Raw genomic sequence first — 16,176 nt, 5'->3', positions numbered from 1 at the left:
TCTCCAGTGTGACCAGTATTGGGTAGGATTAGGGGGTTGGATATTATAGAGTATTTCCCTCCCAAGGCCAACTATTTTCTGGTTGTCTCTCCAGAAGATTGTAGAGGCAGCCTTGTGGGCCTGGATGGGGCTCAGGAAAAGAGCATGAAACAGGAGGGAAGGGGGCAGAGCACCACCTTTGAAAGAATGACATAGCACAAGGGTATAATGTAAAGCAAGTAAAATCAATTGGGTCCAAGATGACAAGTCAAATTCAAGTAAACCTTAATCCCCAATCTATAAGCCAACAGACACACCCAGAGGTGGCAGGACAGCTCCAAGGCACAAGGTCAAAAGAGGGAGGAGTGAGTGGTTCCCCAATGGCTGGGATGATCCTCTCACTCATTAGCATATGAATTCCATCCCCTCACAAAACCTAGCCAGGCCTAATACCATGGCCACAGCCCTTGCCCTCAGCAATGGTTCACACCCTGAAGGGTGGCTTCTCTCTGGATCCTAAAAAATCTACCTCTTATCGCTTTGTCTCTCAATGAATTTTTGCAACGAGACATCAGAGCCTGAGTTTCATTAGTTTTGGCCAGGCTTGAGTCCTGGGAAAGAGCTGAAGGACAGGAGGAAAAAGCAGTGGGGGAAAACGTGCCACGGAATCCCCTTCATAGCCCGCTGGAAAATTTGCTAAATGTCTGACCAGTGCTCACAGTTTCATTGGTCTGATCTCTGGCAAAGAGAAGAGAAAGGACAGAAGAACCCCCACCGGCTTGGGTAACAGCTACTGGGGCTCAGCAGATAGCGCCTTTGGGACATACTGAGGAGTAGCCTCTCCAGAGTCCCTCAATTGTGCCCCTGCCACCCGCCTGTTTGCAGGAGGTTTGAGGAAACAAGAAATGAGAGATTGTAAAGGTCTCTCCAGCCATAGGAGCGAGGACCTCTTACCTTAACTGGAGGTCTTCTGGAATCTGAAACTGGGCCACGTGAGCTTTCTGCTGAGTTCGTTTTTCACTGTCCCGGTTTCCAGCACTATGGGCCTTCCCCTGCGCTGGGTTTATTTGCCTTCTGCTTCTAGCGCGGGAGCTTCGCTGAGCTGGGCTCCTGCTGTGCTTGGCCTCTTCCACGCAGAGGTTGTTTCAGCCAGGTTATATCCGAGTCACAGCACCAGAGATGACACGCAAGTGTATGTCCTATCTTCTATAGATGTCACGCGAGTGTATGTTCCTTGGTTTTTGTCTCGTCACAACAAAGATTTGGAGCAACGGACATTAAAGCCCTTGGCACATCACTGCTCTCAGGTCTTGGACAAACTAGCAAATCAGTGTTACAGCGCCATTTTATTTAGAAGATAGCAGGAGAGAGAAAGAGAGAGAGAGAGAGAGAGAGAGAGAGAGAGAGAGAGAGAGAGAAGAGCGCACGCACGCGGGAGAGAGTCCGTGAGAAAGCGCTTTGGCTCCTCCTTTTATATGTTTTTTCCTCCACCTGGGCCTGTCATATGCAAGTAGGGCTTAACCAGTAGCGCTGTTTGTGCTGCCTGAAGTCTTCACTCTGGTCCTCAGACCTTCCTTTGACCTTCATTGTCTTTTAGCCACCGCCATTCCTTTTCCCTATTCTACCTACCTAACAGGAATGAAGTGGAACTCTAGCTCTAGAAGCACGTTTGGGAACTCGGTGGAATTCTAGCTTCAGCAGTGTCTCTCTTAGCTACTTCCACATGGGGTCAGAGTCCCAAAGGTGAATCCTTGTCATAGATGTGCCTCCAAACAACATGGATGGAAATGCTGCTGCTGAGCATGAGGTTTCTAAGAACATAGGTCAGGAATCCCAGTTTGGAAGTACAGTGGGATTCTTCCTTTGATAGTTCTAGCTCTATTGGACTAGATAAAGCTCTCCAGTGGCTTACTAATGGGGTGATGACTCACTGCTTCTACTCCAGTCAGGACTATACTCAAGAATGTGCATGGGCACATGGAAGATGGATGCTTCTGCTAGTAGTCCTTGCTTGCGAAACTTTCTGGGAAACTACTCTGTTACACCCCAGGTGGCATCAGAGGAAAAGAGAAAATCAAACAAAGGTTTTGGTGGTAAATAACTGGAAATCAATTTGGGATGTCGTCAGGTCTACCCCTGGTGCATCTCCACCCCACCTTGATAGTAGAACAAGTGCTGAAGGGAACAAATAAGGCACCTGCATCGGTAAGGAAACAGGCTAAGATCAACCAGGGAAGGAAAGCTTCAGTGTAAAGTCTGTCTCCACCCCATCTAGAGCAGGGAGGGACACCTCTGGTGGAAAAAAAAAAGGGGGGGGGGTACTGAACGTCACATTTTTTTCTCTTATAGATGGGAGCTACTCAAAGTTCCAAACCGATACCCTTGGATGGTGTCCTAAAAAACTGGAGTAAGTTTGATTCCCAGAGCTTCAGGTAGACACATCTGACTTTCTTTTGCAAACCTGCATGGCCATAATATCCATTGGAGGGTGACAAACAATGGCCACTTAAAGGGTCTCTTAATTATGATATTGTTTAACAACTAGGTGTGCTGCAGTCCATGGCGTCACAAAGAGTCGGACATGACTGAGCCACTGAACTGAACTGAACTTTACCACTAGACCAGTTCTGTAGAAAACAAGGGAAATGGTAGAAGTGCCAAATGTGTTGTCTTTTTCTTTCTGCAAGATATGCCAGACTTGTGTCCTATGGGCACAGATTTGGGTGTAAAGCCTTCAGCTTCCTCCTGTCCTCTTACTCTGCCCCTGCATCTGGGGCTCCCAAATGAGGAAGCTGAGGGTCAAGGCATCCCTTCAAGAAGCATTGCCTCAGTCTCCAGAGAAGTTCAAACAAACCCAGTTCCAATACAATCTTAGACTAAACTGGTTTCAACAGGAATTCAGACAGTCAAATTAGAGAAGGCTCAGACAACCAAAACTAAGGGTAAAATACAAGATAGAAAAGATGAGACAGAGGATGAGATACAGGATGAGGATGAGAAAAAACAGGTTTCTCTAATCTATTCCTGGGAATGTATGCAAGGGTAGTTAGAGAAGCTGAGGAACAGCCACACAAGTTACTGCCTCTTCAGGAGGCCCCCAATGGGAAAAATAACCCATCCATAAAATTTTTACCCAGAGGTACAAGAAATAAAGAGAGATCTGATAGACTATCTAGAGGATCCAGAAGCCTTTACGAGACTAACTTTACTTTATAAGCTTACTTTGAGTGGTGCAATGTATGTCTTCAGACAGACGCTGACTCCTGACGCAAGAGCTCGCGTTTTGGGGAAGCTACTACTTTTGGAGATGAATGGCTTGAATGTGAGGCAAGAGGAAAGAAGGAGCACAAAATAGCTCTCCTTCTTACTAGGGACCAAGCAGTTACCATAACAGAGCCAGACTAACATTATCACAAAGAGGAACAGAGATGAGAGCAGACCTACTTTGTCAATTGCATTATTGAATGGCTTAAAAGAGCCCAAACTAAGCCTCTAAATTATGCTAAGTTGGCTGACAAAACAAGGAGAGAAGTAAGTCTCTGGCAGATTCTAGAAAGACTTCAGGAAGGCCTTCAAAAGTTCACTAATATTTCTCTTGAGAGTGCAGAGGGAGAGAAGATCTTAAAAGATAAATTCCTCATACAGTCAGCTCCAGATATTGACCATAAGTTACAAAAACAGACATTTGGACCGAATCAGTCTTTAGAAAAACTGTTGCAGCTGACTCAGACAGATTATTAAAGTAGAGAATATGAAGAGGAGAAACAAAAACAGAAAAGAATCAAAGGCCGAGATCCTAGTGTTGGCAGTGAAAACTGCTATGAATCAGACTGAGAGAAAAATGCCCAGAGGAACCCAGGTGAAAGGGACAGACTTCCAATTACTGTGAAAAGGAGGGGCATCTCATACAAGGTTGTTCTCAGATGTTTGAGCACCCTCAGCCCCCTGTCAAGGCTATAAAGTACCACACGCAAGGAGAAACTGCTCTGAAAGACATACACCTCAGGGGTTTAACTCTCAGGATAATCAGAACTGAAGATGCCTGGGGGTTCCCACACAAGCTCCCATCCTAATAACACCTGAGGAACACAGTATTAATAACTGTGGGGAGTGGGGGTGGGCAATCGGTTGATTTTCTTTTCAACACTGGGGCAACTTTCTCTGTGTTCACTGAAGCCCCGGTCCACTTTCCTCCTGATCCACTGCTGTAATGGAACTGTCTGGATGAGCCAAATAGTATTATCCCAGTCATCCTTTAAGCAGCAACTGGGATTCTGTGCTGTTTTCTCATTAGTTTCTGATTGTTCCTGAGTCTCCCTCACCCCTTCTGGGGAGGGATATACTGAGCAAGGTCCAGGTCTCTGTTTTAATGAATGTGGAGACTGCTCTTTCTCTCCCATTAACTAAACAAAATGTAAATCCTAGAGTGTGGGTTGATGGAAAAAGATGGGTTGAGCACAAAATGTTGCTCCTGTCATTATTAAGCTTAAAGACCCTCACCCATTTCCACATTAAAAGCAGTATCCACTAAAGCCCAATGTTAAGAAAGATTTAAAACTCATCATTGAAAATTTAAAGGAACAGAAGCTATTAATTCCCTTTAACAGTCCATGCCACAGTCCTATTTTGGGTGTAAAAAATCAAATAATAAATGAAGACTAGTTCAAGACTTACAAATAATAAATGAGGCTGTGGTTCCTAATCCTTATACTTTATTGTCTGAAATTCCTGAAGAAGCCAAATATTTTTCAGTTACTGATTTGAAGCCTGCTTTCTTTACTATACCATTGTTGGAGGAAAGCAAATTTTCATTTGACTTTGAGGATCCTACCCAGAAAACTTCTCAGTTAACCTGAACAGTTTTGCCTCAAGGGTTTTGTGATCACCCTCACTTATTCGGGCAGAGCCTATCACAGAGCCTACAAAACTTTAATAGCCCCAAGGCAGTGGTGCTACAATATGTAGATGATATTCTGCATTGTGCTGAGACAGAGGAAGCTTGCTCACAAACCTCAAAAGATTTCTTAAACTTTCTCACCAGCTGTGATTATAAGGCATCAAGGGAAAAGGCTCAACTCTGTTAACAATCTGTTTAATATCTGGGCCTAATCATATCAGAAGGGAAGGGCCATAGGTCCCAAGAGAATTAAACTTATACTAAACCATCCCCTAACTATGACCTTGAGACAAGTGAAAGGATTCTTGGGTATCACAAGTTACTGCCTCATTTGGATTCCAGGTTATAGGGAACATGCCCAGCCTTTATCTAAATGTATAACTGAGACTCAGCAGGCCAAAACCCACAGGCTGGTTTGGTCCCCAGAGACTCAAATGGCTTTTAAGTCTCTTCAAACTGCTCTCCTGCAGGCTCCTGCTTTAAGCCTGCCCATGGGACCAGAGTTTAATCTATGTTACCAAAAAGAAAGGTATGGCCTTGGGAGTGATGACACAACCCCAAAGCCCTCACCAGCAAACTTTAGCTTACCTAAGTAGAGAATTAGATGTAGTTGCCCAGGGGCTGGCCACATTGTTTAAGAGTAATTGCTGTTATTGCTTTGTTAGTGTCTGAAGCTCTAAGTTTACTAATGGGCAAAATCTTACTGTACTGACGTCTCATAATATGAGTGGAATCTTAAACTCTAAAGTTAATGGATAACAGACAGCTGGCTTCTTAAATATTAGTTATTGTGTTAGAAGGATGAATAACTAAGCTCTAAGTTTGTAGAAACTTAAATCCTGCCACTTTTAAACTTTCTGAAAAGGAAGATGAAACCCCCGATCGAGACTGTTCCCAACCAATTTCTAACTACACAGCTCAGGAAGATTTAATAAATATCCCAATTAGACAATTCTGACATGGATACATTTACAGATGGCAGTTCTTTTGTTAGTAATGGGAAGCAGAAAACAGGTTATACTGTGGTTATATCTGAACAGGTTTTAGAGACAAAGTCTCTTTCCCCTGATAAAAGTACCCAATTGGCTGAGCTTGTTGCTTTGACCCAAGCCCTAGAGTTAAGCAAAGGGAAGCAAGTAAATATCTACACTGACTCTAAGTATGCTTCTTTGACTTTATATGCTCATGTTGCAATGTATCTGAACAGGTTTTAGGAAGTCTCTTCTCCCTGGTACAAGTGCCCCAGTTGGTTGGCTGAGCTTGTTGCTTTGACCGGAGCCCTAGAAATAAGCAAAGGACAGCGAGTAAATATCTACACTGATTCTACATATGCTTATTTGACTTACATGCTCATATTGCAATACAGAAAGAAAGACAATTTAAAACAGCAACAGGGGAACAGGAGAACCTATTCAAAGAGATTGAGACTTTTAACTGATGTATATTGTCCTAAAGAAGCAGATATTATGCATTTGAAAGGGCACAGTAGGGAGGGGAGTAAAGTAGGCAAGGGAAATCAGTTGGCTAACTCCCAAGCAAGAAAAGTGACACTTTAGGAATCCCATCCTGTAAACACGTCTAGTCTGGACAGGTCCTGGTGGACAAGGAAAACCACAACACACTGAGGAAGAATTAGAAATATATGAAAAAAGAAGAGCAAAAATTACTGATAAAGGATGCCAAAGAATGCTCAAATTACTGCATAATTGCATTCATCTCACACGCTAGTAAAGTAATGCTCAAAATTCTCCAAGTCAGGCTTCAGCAATACGTGAACTGTGAACTTCCAGATGTTCAAGCTGGTTTTAGAAAAGGCAGAGGGACCAGAGATCAAAATGCCAACATGCGCTGGATCATTGAAAAAGAAAGAGAGCTCCAGAAAAACATCTATTTCTGCTTTATTGACTATGCCAAAGCCTTTGACTGTGTGGATCACAATAAACTGTGGTAAATTCTGAAAGAGATGGGAATGCCAGACCACCTGATCTGCCTCTTGAGAAATTTGTATGCAGGTCAGGAAGCAACAGTTAGAACTGGACATGGAACAATAGACTGGTTCCAAATAGGAAAAGGAGTACGTCAAGGCTGTATATTTTTACCCTGTTTATTTAACTTCTATGCAGAGTACATCATGAGAAACGCTGGTCTGGAAGAAGCACAAGCTGGAATCAAGATTGCCGGGAGAAATATCAATAACCTCAGATATGTAGATGGCACCACCCTTATGGCAGAAAGTGAAGAAGAACTAAAAGGCATCTTGATGTTATTTTCTCCCATTCTGAAGGCTGTCTTTTCACCTTCCTTATAGTTTCCTTTGTTGTGCAGAAACTTTTAAGTTTAATTAGGTCCCATTTGTTTATTTTTGCTTTTATTTCCAATATTTTGGGAGGTGGGTCATAGAGGATCCTGCTGTGATATATGTCAGAGAGTATTTTGCCTATGTTCTCTTCTAGGAGTTTTATAGTTTCTGGTCTTATGTTTAGATCTTTAATCCATTTTGAGTTTATTTTTGTGTATGGTATTAGAAAGTGTTCTAGTTTCATTCTTTTACAAGTGGTTGACCAGTTTTCCCAGCACCACTTGTTAAAGAGATAGTCTTTAATCCATTGTATATTCTTGCCTCCTTTGTCAAAGATAAGGTGTCCATAGGTACGTGGATTTATCTCTGGGCTTTCTATTTTGTTCCATTGATCTATATTTCTGTCTTTGTGCCAGTACCATACTGTCTTGATGACTATGGCTTTGTAGTAGAGCCTGAAGTCAGGCAAGTTAAATCCTCCGGTTCCATTCTTCTTTCTCAAGATTGCTTTGGCTATTCGAGGTTTTTTTGAAATTTTTATTCATACAAATTGTGAAATTATTTGTTCTAGCTCTGTGAAGAATACTGTTGGTGGCTTGATAGGGATTGCATTGAATCTATAAATTGCTTTGGGTAGTATACTCATTTTCACTCTATTGATTCTTCCAATCCATGAACATGGTATATTTCTCCATCTATTAGTGTCCTCTTTGATTTCTTTCACCAGTGTTTTATAGTTTTCTATATATAGGTCTTTAGTTTCTTTAGGTCGGAGAAGTCAATGGCATCCCACTCCAGTACTCTTGCCTGGAAAATCCCATAGACGGAGGAGCCTGGTAGGCTGCAGTCCATGGGGTCGCTAAGAGTCGGGCACGACTGAGCGACTTCACTTTCACTTTTCACTTTCATGCATTGGAGAAGGAAATGGCAACACACTCCGTGTTCTTGCCTGGAGAATCCCAGGGACAGAGGAGCCTAGTGGGCTGCTGTCTATGGGGTCGAACAGAGTCGAACACAACTGAAGTGACTTAGCAGCAGCAGCAGTTTCTTTAGGTAGGTCTATTCCTAAGTATTTTATTCTTTTCGTTGCAGTGGTGAATGGAACTGTTTCCTGAATTTCTCTTTCTATTTTCTCTTTATTAGTGTATAGGAATGCAAGGGATTTCTGTGTGTTGATTTTATATCCTGCAACTTTACTATATTCATTGATTAGTTCTAGAAATTTTCTGGTGGAGTCTTTAGGGTTTTCTACGTAGAGGATCATGTCATCTGCAAACAGTTAGAGTTTTACTTTCTTTTCCAATTTGGATTCCTTTTATTTCTTTTTCTGGTCTGATTGCTGTGGCCAAAACTTCCAATACTGTGTTGAACAATAATGGTGAATGTGGGCACCCTTGTCTTGTTCCTGACTTTAGGGGAAATGCTTTCAATTTTTCACCATTGAGGATAATGTTTGCTGTGGATTTGTCATATATAGCTTTTATTATGTTGAGGAATGTTGCCTGTGAAGAGTGGAAAAGGGAAGGGAATGTGTGTGGGGGAGGGGGCTGTTAGAGGGGGACTTCAGTTTTATACATAAACATCAATTTCTCTTAAAAAAAAAGACTGTAGAAAATATATTGAGATACTGGTTAATTCTGGATTGTGGTATATGGATATCTTGTCTTATTTTTTGTACTTTTCTGTATTTTTAAATTTTCCCAAAATTAGCAAGAATGGGGGTGAGAATGGGAACACTGTACCTATAGAAATCATGTTCTAATGGATTCATTCCCAATCAACTACTAAACTTTTTATAGGAAATATTACTAAAAATTTATCAATGAGTGGATGGACCTGCTCTCCATGTAGTAGGAAATTATCTATTTTATTAAAATTAAAACTGACAGTACAATCCAAATGTTTTAATTTATATCTTCATATTTCTGACACTATTTTGTGACATATCATTCGAGCTTAGGAAGTTTTAAAAACATTTAGTTAAATAAAGATTAACACAGACTTCATATAATTTGTCATTTTCAGATAAACTGACTTTGGAATGACCATTAAAAAAAAAAAATACTCAACATTCAGAAAACAAAGATCATGGCATCTAGTCCCATCACTTCATTGGAAATAGATGGGGAAACAGTGGAAACAGTGTCAGACTTTATTTTGGGGGCCTCCAAAATCACTGCAGATGGTGACTGCAACCATGAAATTAAAAGACGCTTACTCCTTGGAAAAAAAGTTATGACCAACCTAGACAGCATATTGAAAAGCAGAGACATTACTTTGCCAGCAAAGGTCCGTCTAGTCAAGGCTATGGTTTTTCCAGTGGTTATGTATGGATCTGAGAGTTGGACTGTGAAGAAGGCTGAGCTCCGTAGAATTGATGCTTTTGAACTGTGATGTTGGAGAAGACTCTTGAGAGTCCCTTGGACTGCAAGGAGATCCCACCAGTCCATTCTGAAGGAGATCAGCCCTGGGATTTCTTTGGAGGGAATGATGCTGAAGCTGAAACTCCAGTACTTTGGCCACCTCATGCGAAGTGTTGATTCATTGGAAAAGACTCTGATGCTGGGAGGAGACAGGAGGACAGGAGAAGGGGATGACAGAGGATGAGATGGCTGGATGGCATCAATGACTCGATGGACATGAGTCTGAGTGAACTCCGGGAGTTGGTGATGGACAGGGAAGACTGACGTGCTGCAATTCATGAGGTTGCAAAGAGTCTGACACGACTGAGCAACTGAACTGAATTGAACTGAACTGATAGTCTAAGGATGGACGATTAACAATTCCTGAAAATGGTCAAAGGAAAATTCTTAAGGGGTTACACCAGAGTTTTCATTTATGTGTTAAGAGCACTTACCAGATGGCTTCTGACCTATTTGAGGGTAAAAATGTAATGAAAACTTTAAAGATCATTATCAAGAGATGTGAGATTTGTCAGAAAAATAACCCAAAGACTGAAAAGCTAGCAAAAACTGGGTTACAACAAAGTGGAAAGTATCCTTCAGAGAACTGGGAAATTGATTTTACTCATATACCAAAATCAAACTAATTTTCTTACTTACAGGTTTTGATAGACACCTTTACTGGATGGATTGAGGCTTTTCTCTGCTGTAGTGAACAGGTTCAGGAAGTTATAAAAATTTTAATCCATGAAATTACTCTCAGTATTGGGTTGCCTCAGGGCCTCCAGAGAGACAATGGCTCCTCCTTTAAAGCTGTTGTAACTCAAGGGGTGTCAAAAGCTCTAGGAATAGAATGTCACCTGGAGATCCCAATCTTTAGGAAAGGTAGAAAAGGCTAAAGACATTTATTAAAAGACATCTGTGTAAATTAACTCAAGAGACTCAGGACAATTGCCTTAAAGTTCTACCCATAGCTTTAATGAGGACTCAAACTGCGCCCCAAAAAAGAGGGACTGTCCTCCTTTGAATGTATCTATGTAAGACCCTTCTTACACACAGACACTGTAATAGACCCTGAAGCCTTGGAATTAACTATGTGACTCAGGTTTCAGACCTTCAAAAGAAAAATCCGGGGGGTAACTACTGACCCAGCCTCTGAGTCAAACAAACTGCTGTTTGAGCCAAGAACCGAGGTTCTAATAAAGACATTGGGATCTGGGGGGGCAATTGCTCAAGCTCCTCTGGGAAGGCCATTACCAGGTTATTCTTTCTTCTCACACAGCTGTCAAGGTGCCAGGAATTGATTCGTGGGTGCAACACACTTGACTTAAAAAGTGGCACCCTGACTGAAACTAAACAAAGTCATTTTATTTCTTTATCCTCTGTGCTTTCACCTTTAACTTTACAGATGGGCCTGATAAACTATGTGGGCCTGCTTCTGCTGATTCCAAAAGTCCTGAGTCTGCCGTTTGACTCTCAAGACAATGCCTTCCTGTCCTGGGCTCATTCTTATGCCACATTCCACAATTGGTCTAATTGATGGGTCTGTGGAGCACTCCCCTCTTTATCAGTTGAAGGCTTCCCATGGTTGGTTTTTCAACTTCTAGGAAAATACCTTCTTCATTTCTGTGAATACCTTCACCAACAATGGTCACATGTGATGCCTCTTTTTAATCCGATGACATCTAGCAGTCCTAAGATGGACTGGTGTAACACTTTGTACCTTATCTATGGGCATAATGTGACTTTCAACTTAATTATAGATTATCTTGGTTTAATGACAATTTTGCTGCACATAAGAAGGTAAATGAGTCTAGATCTGGTGATTTTCTTCCTGATGTTTATCAAATATGGGATGAGGTCATATGGCTAACTCTTGAAAAGGGATGCCTACTATCTAATGCGCCCATATGTTGGGAACAAATAGAACCATCCCCAGAAGTTAGCCGACAACTTAATTATAATGCTTGGAAAACAATTGTGATTTTGCCTCAAGAAATATACAATGTAATCATTCCTGTGTTTTCCAATCACAGTTCAGGTCCTTCTTTTCCGTACCCAGGGACTGACTGGATCCCTCAGTCACACTGGCTTGCTGCAAATGGGACCTACTGGATATGTGGCTCTTACCTATGGGTGTGGCTTCCCCTGACTGGATAGGGAGATATACCCTAGGTCTAGCTTTTACTCATGGCTGCATATTTTCAGACCTTCCAGAGAAGCCTGCTAATCTTTCACACCTTAAAGCTAGTTGGGCAAGGTCTGTATTTCACTGGCATGATTATCTGGCTGCAATATTTGTTCCCTCTCTGGGAACCACAGATGTTATTTAGTCAACAGAGTTGACTAATTTAGTCAACAAGCTTTACAGGATTCTCAAAAAGCCATTTCAGCCCTTAATGCTAAACAAATACAAATTAGAAAGGTGATTTTACAAAGCAAATTGGCCTTAGATATTCTAATGGCTGCACAAGGAAGAATTTGTGCCATTATTCACACCCAGTATTGTACATATATACCAGTTATGAGCACTAACATTACTCACTTTACTAAACACATGAACACGATGATTGAGGCTATGGATACTCCTGAAGTATCAGTCACCTCACTTTGGGAAACGTTAACTAGCTCCTCATGGTGGAAAACTATCTTAATAATAATAATTCTAATTTGCTGGGAGCGAGCTCCACCCATGGCAAAGGTCATGAGGAAGGAGGCTTGGCATACGCAAAGGTGGGATCGAGCCTCAGGAGTTCCCCTGGAAATTCTCGAGCATCTACCCCCAAAACCAGAGTCTGCCTACTTTCTGCTTTGTGCTTTCACCTACACCTCTGACTTTACAGGGGGCTGTCTCCCACTACCTCTCTCTGAAAAAAGAGTTAGCTTACAGCTCCAGTTAATAATTCCTGGGTGTGACAGTGTTTCAACCTACAAACTCCTTTGGAAATCCTCTAGCCTGCCTGAATAGGTTTTTCCGGCCACATGTGATTCTTCAGAGCCTCCCAACTGTGAAAGGCAGGAGATGTTCTAAACTGTCTAAACACAGATTCCTTTGAGTAGTTAAAAGATTGATTAGAAATTGTATTGGTGAAGGGTTTTTCACTTATTGGGCCAATGTTTGCTGCTAAGTCTCCATATCCCTTACCTACTGTGTCCTTGGCAGTGTATTGATTGATATAATGGGTGTATAGAAATGTAAGTAGTAGCCTCAATGTTTGTAACCTTGGACCCTTGAGTTAATTCTTTTCTGGATTGATCCCACCTCACCTTTGCCCTATAGGAATGCAACTTTCTCCAATGCTTTTTGGAGGCTGGCGCCTGACTTTAGAATAATCACCTTTAGAGAAAAATAAGTTTCTTAAAATTTTAACAGGCCTCCTGGCCAGAAGATGATGTAAATCACTAAACTTTTGCATATGATAAGTTTGAAAGCCTGGCTTCAATTAGTATCAGGAACTGCTGTCCTTGCATGACTTCACCCCTTCCCCCATTATCCTCTATGCACAACTTAAGGTATAAAACTACTTTGGAAAATAAAGTATGCCCTTTTTTTGTTCACTGAAATTTGGTCACCCCATGTCGTTCTTTCTTCCACCTTCTGGCTTAACTTTTCCTCTGAGGCGGGAAAGCTCGTCAAGCCTACTAATTTTGCCTGGGCTTCTAAGATCTGACCGGGGAGGCCTTAGTGTTTCCTCTCCTTCGGGATAACGGGAGGATGCCTGCGGCCTTCATAGGTGATGTAAATTCCCTGCTTTGGAATTTTATTCAGCCTCTTTTCTTCACTGAATTTTCCTACTGAGCTATCCTTATTTCAGCCACTTTTCTCCACTGAATTTCCTCACTGAGCTATCCTCATTCTATTACTCTTTATATCTTTGATGAATATTTAAATAAATAGGTCACCAACACCGTCTCTCCTTCGAATACCCTGGATCAGCTGGGGCTGGACCCTGGCACTAATTGTTCTGTTTTTACTGTTTTCTCCCTACATCTGTAACTGTGCAACTGGATTTGTTTCTATCTGAAAGCTTTTAAGTTACAAATGGTTGTCCAAGCACCAGAGTGCCACAGCCTCTCCCAGATATTACTTGGTGTCCCTGTATCAGAGACCCTCAATATGAGGGTTAGAGAATGTGTTGCCTCAAAAATTTAGGGACAGTGGCCATCCAAACAGGAAGGAGTTATGGAATGAAAATGATGCCCCTTTCCCTTGGCAACATAGTTCTCCTAAATGAAAAGGAGGGAATGGGAGAGTTAATTCTTAGGTAGGTTGATAAGAAGTCTGGGGACCCGAGGAGGAGAAAGGGGTCTTTGACTCTCAAGGGGGAGATAGGGGTCTGGGGTTCTCAAGGACGAAAAAAGGACAAATATTTCTTTTCTACATTCCTTAGTCTTAGTCACATAAAGCCCAGAGCTGATGATTACACACACACACAAAACTCAGCTTCAACTCTGTACTAAGGATCATATAACAACAATGTATCCTGCTTGAGGACATGTTTCTCCTTCTTGAGAACCTTCTGACTGAACCTGTTATCTTAAAATGTATATTGTGAGAGTGGGTCTGGTAAGATTTTTCTATTGTTAGTTCTAATCCCATCATTTTAAAACGTAAATTGTGGGAGTGGGTCTGGTAAGGCCTTTACAGCCTTGAGACATTCTTTTGATTTACTGTAAGAACCAATTGAAAAATTATATAGCTCCCTTGCTAAGACTAGTGAGGAGGCACTCTCCATCCTCTTCTGATGTCCATGTCAGAAGCTTTTTCTGCCCCTGTTCACTGTAATAAAACTTCAGCCACACAAGAGCCCTGAGCAGTCAAGCCTGGTGCCTGACCCTGAAGCTAAATCTTCATCTTCACAGATCATGAATCCGACATTGCTCACCGTAAGGTATCAGAGCTAACACAGAAATTTGCCCACATATATACAATTGATCTTTGACAAGGCATCAAGAACATACCCTGTCAAATGTATGCTGCTGCTGCTGCTAAGTCACTTCAGTCATGTCTGACTCTGTGCGACCCCATAGACGGCAGCCCACCAGGCTCCCCCGTCCTTGGGATTCTCCAGGCAAGAACACTGGAGTGGGTTGCCATTTCCTTCTCCAATTCATGAAAGTGAAAAGTGAAAGTGAAGTTGCTCAGTCGTGTCTGACTCTTAGCAACCCCTTCGACTGCAGCCTACCAGGCTCCTCTGCCCAAGGGATTTTCCAGGCAAGAGTACTGGAGTGGGTTGCCATTGCCTTCTCCGGTCAAAGATATGGGGGAGGGCAATTTCTTCCAAAAAAAGTTGTTGGGAAAACTGGATATTTATATTTAAAAGATTAAATTTGGATAGTTAGCTTAAACTATACATAAAAATCAACTCAAAATTTATTAAAGACTTCAACGCAGGCTGTAAAACTCTGAGAAGAAAAATCACAGAGAAGGTTTCTTGACATTAGTCTCAGCAATGATTTCTTGGAAATAACATCAAAAACACAAGAAAGAAAGATTAAAATAGGCAAGTAGGACTACATTGAACCAAAAAATTTTTGCATAACATACGGAATGAGAAACACAACGAAAAGTCAAGATACAGAACAGGAGAAAATATTTGCAAATCATATATTTGATAAATAATATCCATAATATATAATAAATTTATACAACACAAGAGTAAAATAAAAATACTATTTGAATACACATTTGTCCACAAACAACATACAAATGTCCCCCAATACGTGAAAATGTGTTCAACATCACTACTCATCAGGGAAATGCAAATCAAAACCACAATGAGACACCACTATGCATCAATTTTGGGAGGACTAATATTTTCATTATAGAAAATTTTTCTATGAATATCATTTGACTGGTTATGTTTTCTTAATGCTGGTAAATGAATTTTTATATTTTTCTCCATAAAGATTTTTCTACCTATTGTTACATTCATCCCTAGGTAAGTTAAATATTTGTATTTATATTGCAACTATATTTATATTAACAAATGTCTTTTTAAAAGCCATGTTTGTAAATATTTGTAGTCAGTGAGTAGATGATTACTTTTATATATTGCTCCTAATATAAACCTAACCTAGTAAATCCTTTTTTTTTCTAAGCAAACTTTTTTTTTAACTGTCCTATAGTTTTGTTTTTTAAATTATTTTAAATGGAGTATATTTACTTTACAATATTCTATTGTTTTTGCCATACATCAACATGAATTTGTCATGGGTATCATATGTATATTCTATTGGTTTTTATGTTATGTCTCCTATAAATGAGTTCGTTTTTGTACTTTCAGTCCTTGTATCTCCATTCTAGTGTGTGCATGGTAAGTCACTTCAGTCGTGTCTGCCTATTTGTGACCCTATGAACTGTAGCCAGCCAGGCTCCTCTGTCCTTGCGATTTTCCAGGCAAGAACACTGGAATGGGTTGTCGGTCCTTTCTCCAGGGCATCTTCCCGAACCAGGGATCAAACCCATATCTTTTATGTCTTGTGTACTCAGTACTTTTTACAGTCCAAGTCTCACATTCGTACGTTACTACTGGAAAAACCATAGCTTTGACTATAATGACTTTTGTTGACAAAGGAATATCTCTGCTTTTTAATAT

At 41.0% G+C, this 16,176-nt stretch overlaps 1 protein-coding gene across 2 annotated transcripts in view; it reads right to left on the bottom strand.

The window, feature by feature from the left end:
• Nucleotides 1-205: 205 nt before the first annotated feature.
• Nucleotides 206-16,176, bottom strand: part of LOC139176326 (zinc finger protein 322-like) — a 111,163-nt gene continuing 95,192 nt past the window's right edge. For both annotated transcript variants that reach the window (XR_011560728.1, XR_011560729.1), the window contains one exon: nt 206-6,156. The gene's annotated coding sequence lies outside the window, so the exon portion shown is untranslated. The remainder of the gene's footprint in view (nt 6,157-16,176) is intronic.

The sequence above is a fragment of the Bos indicus genome, chromosome 16 (assembly GCF_029378745.1).
Source record: "Bos indicus isolate NIAB-ARS_2022 breed Sahiwal x Tharparkar chromosome 16, NIAB-ARS_B.indTharparkar_mat_pri_1.0, whole genome shotgun sequence".
In the NCBI taxonomy this organism is placed as follows: Eukaryota; Metazoa; Chordata; class Mammalia; order Artiodactyla; family Bovidae; genus Bos; species Bos indicus.
Note: the sequence above shows the minus strand (reverse complement) of the source record. Positions and strands in the feature narration are given on the sequence as shown.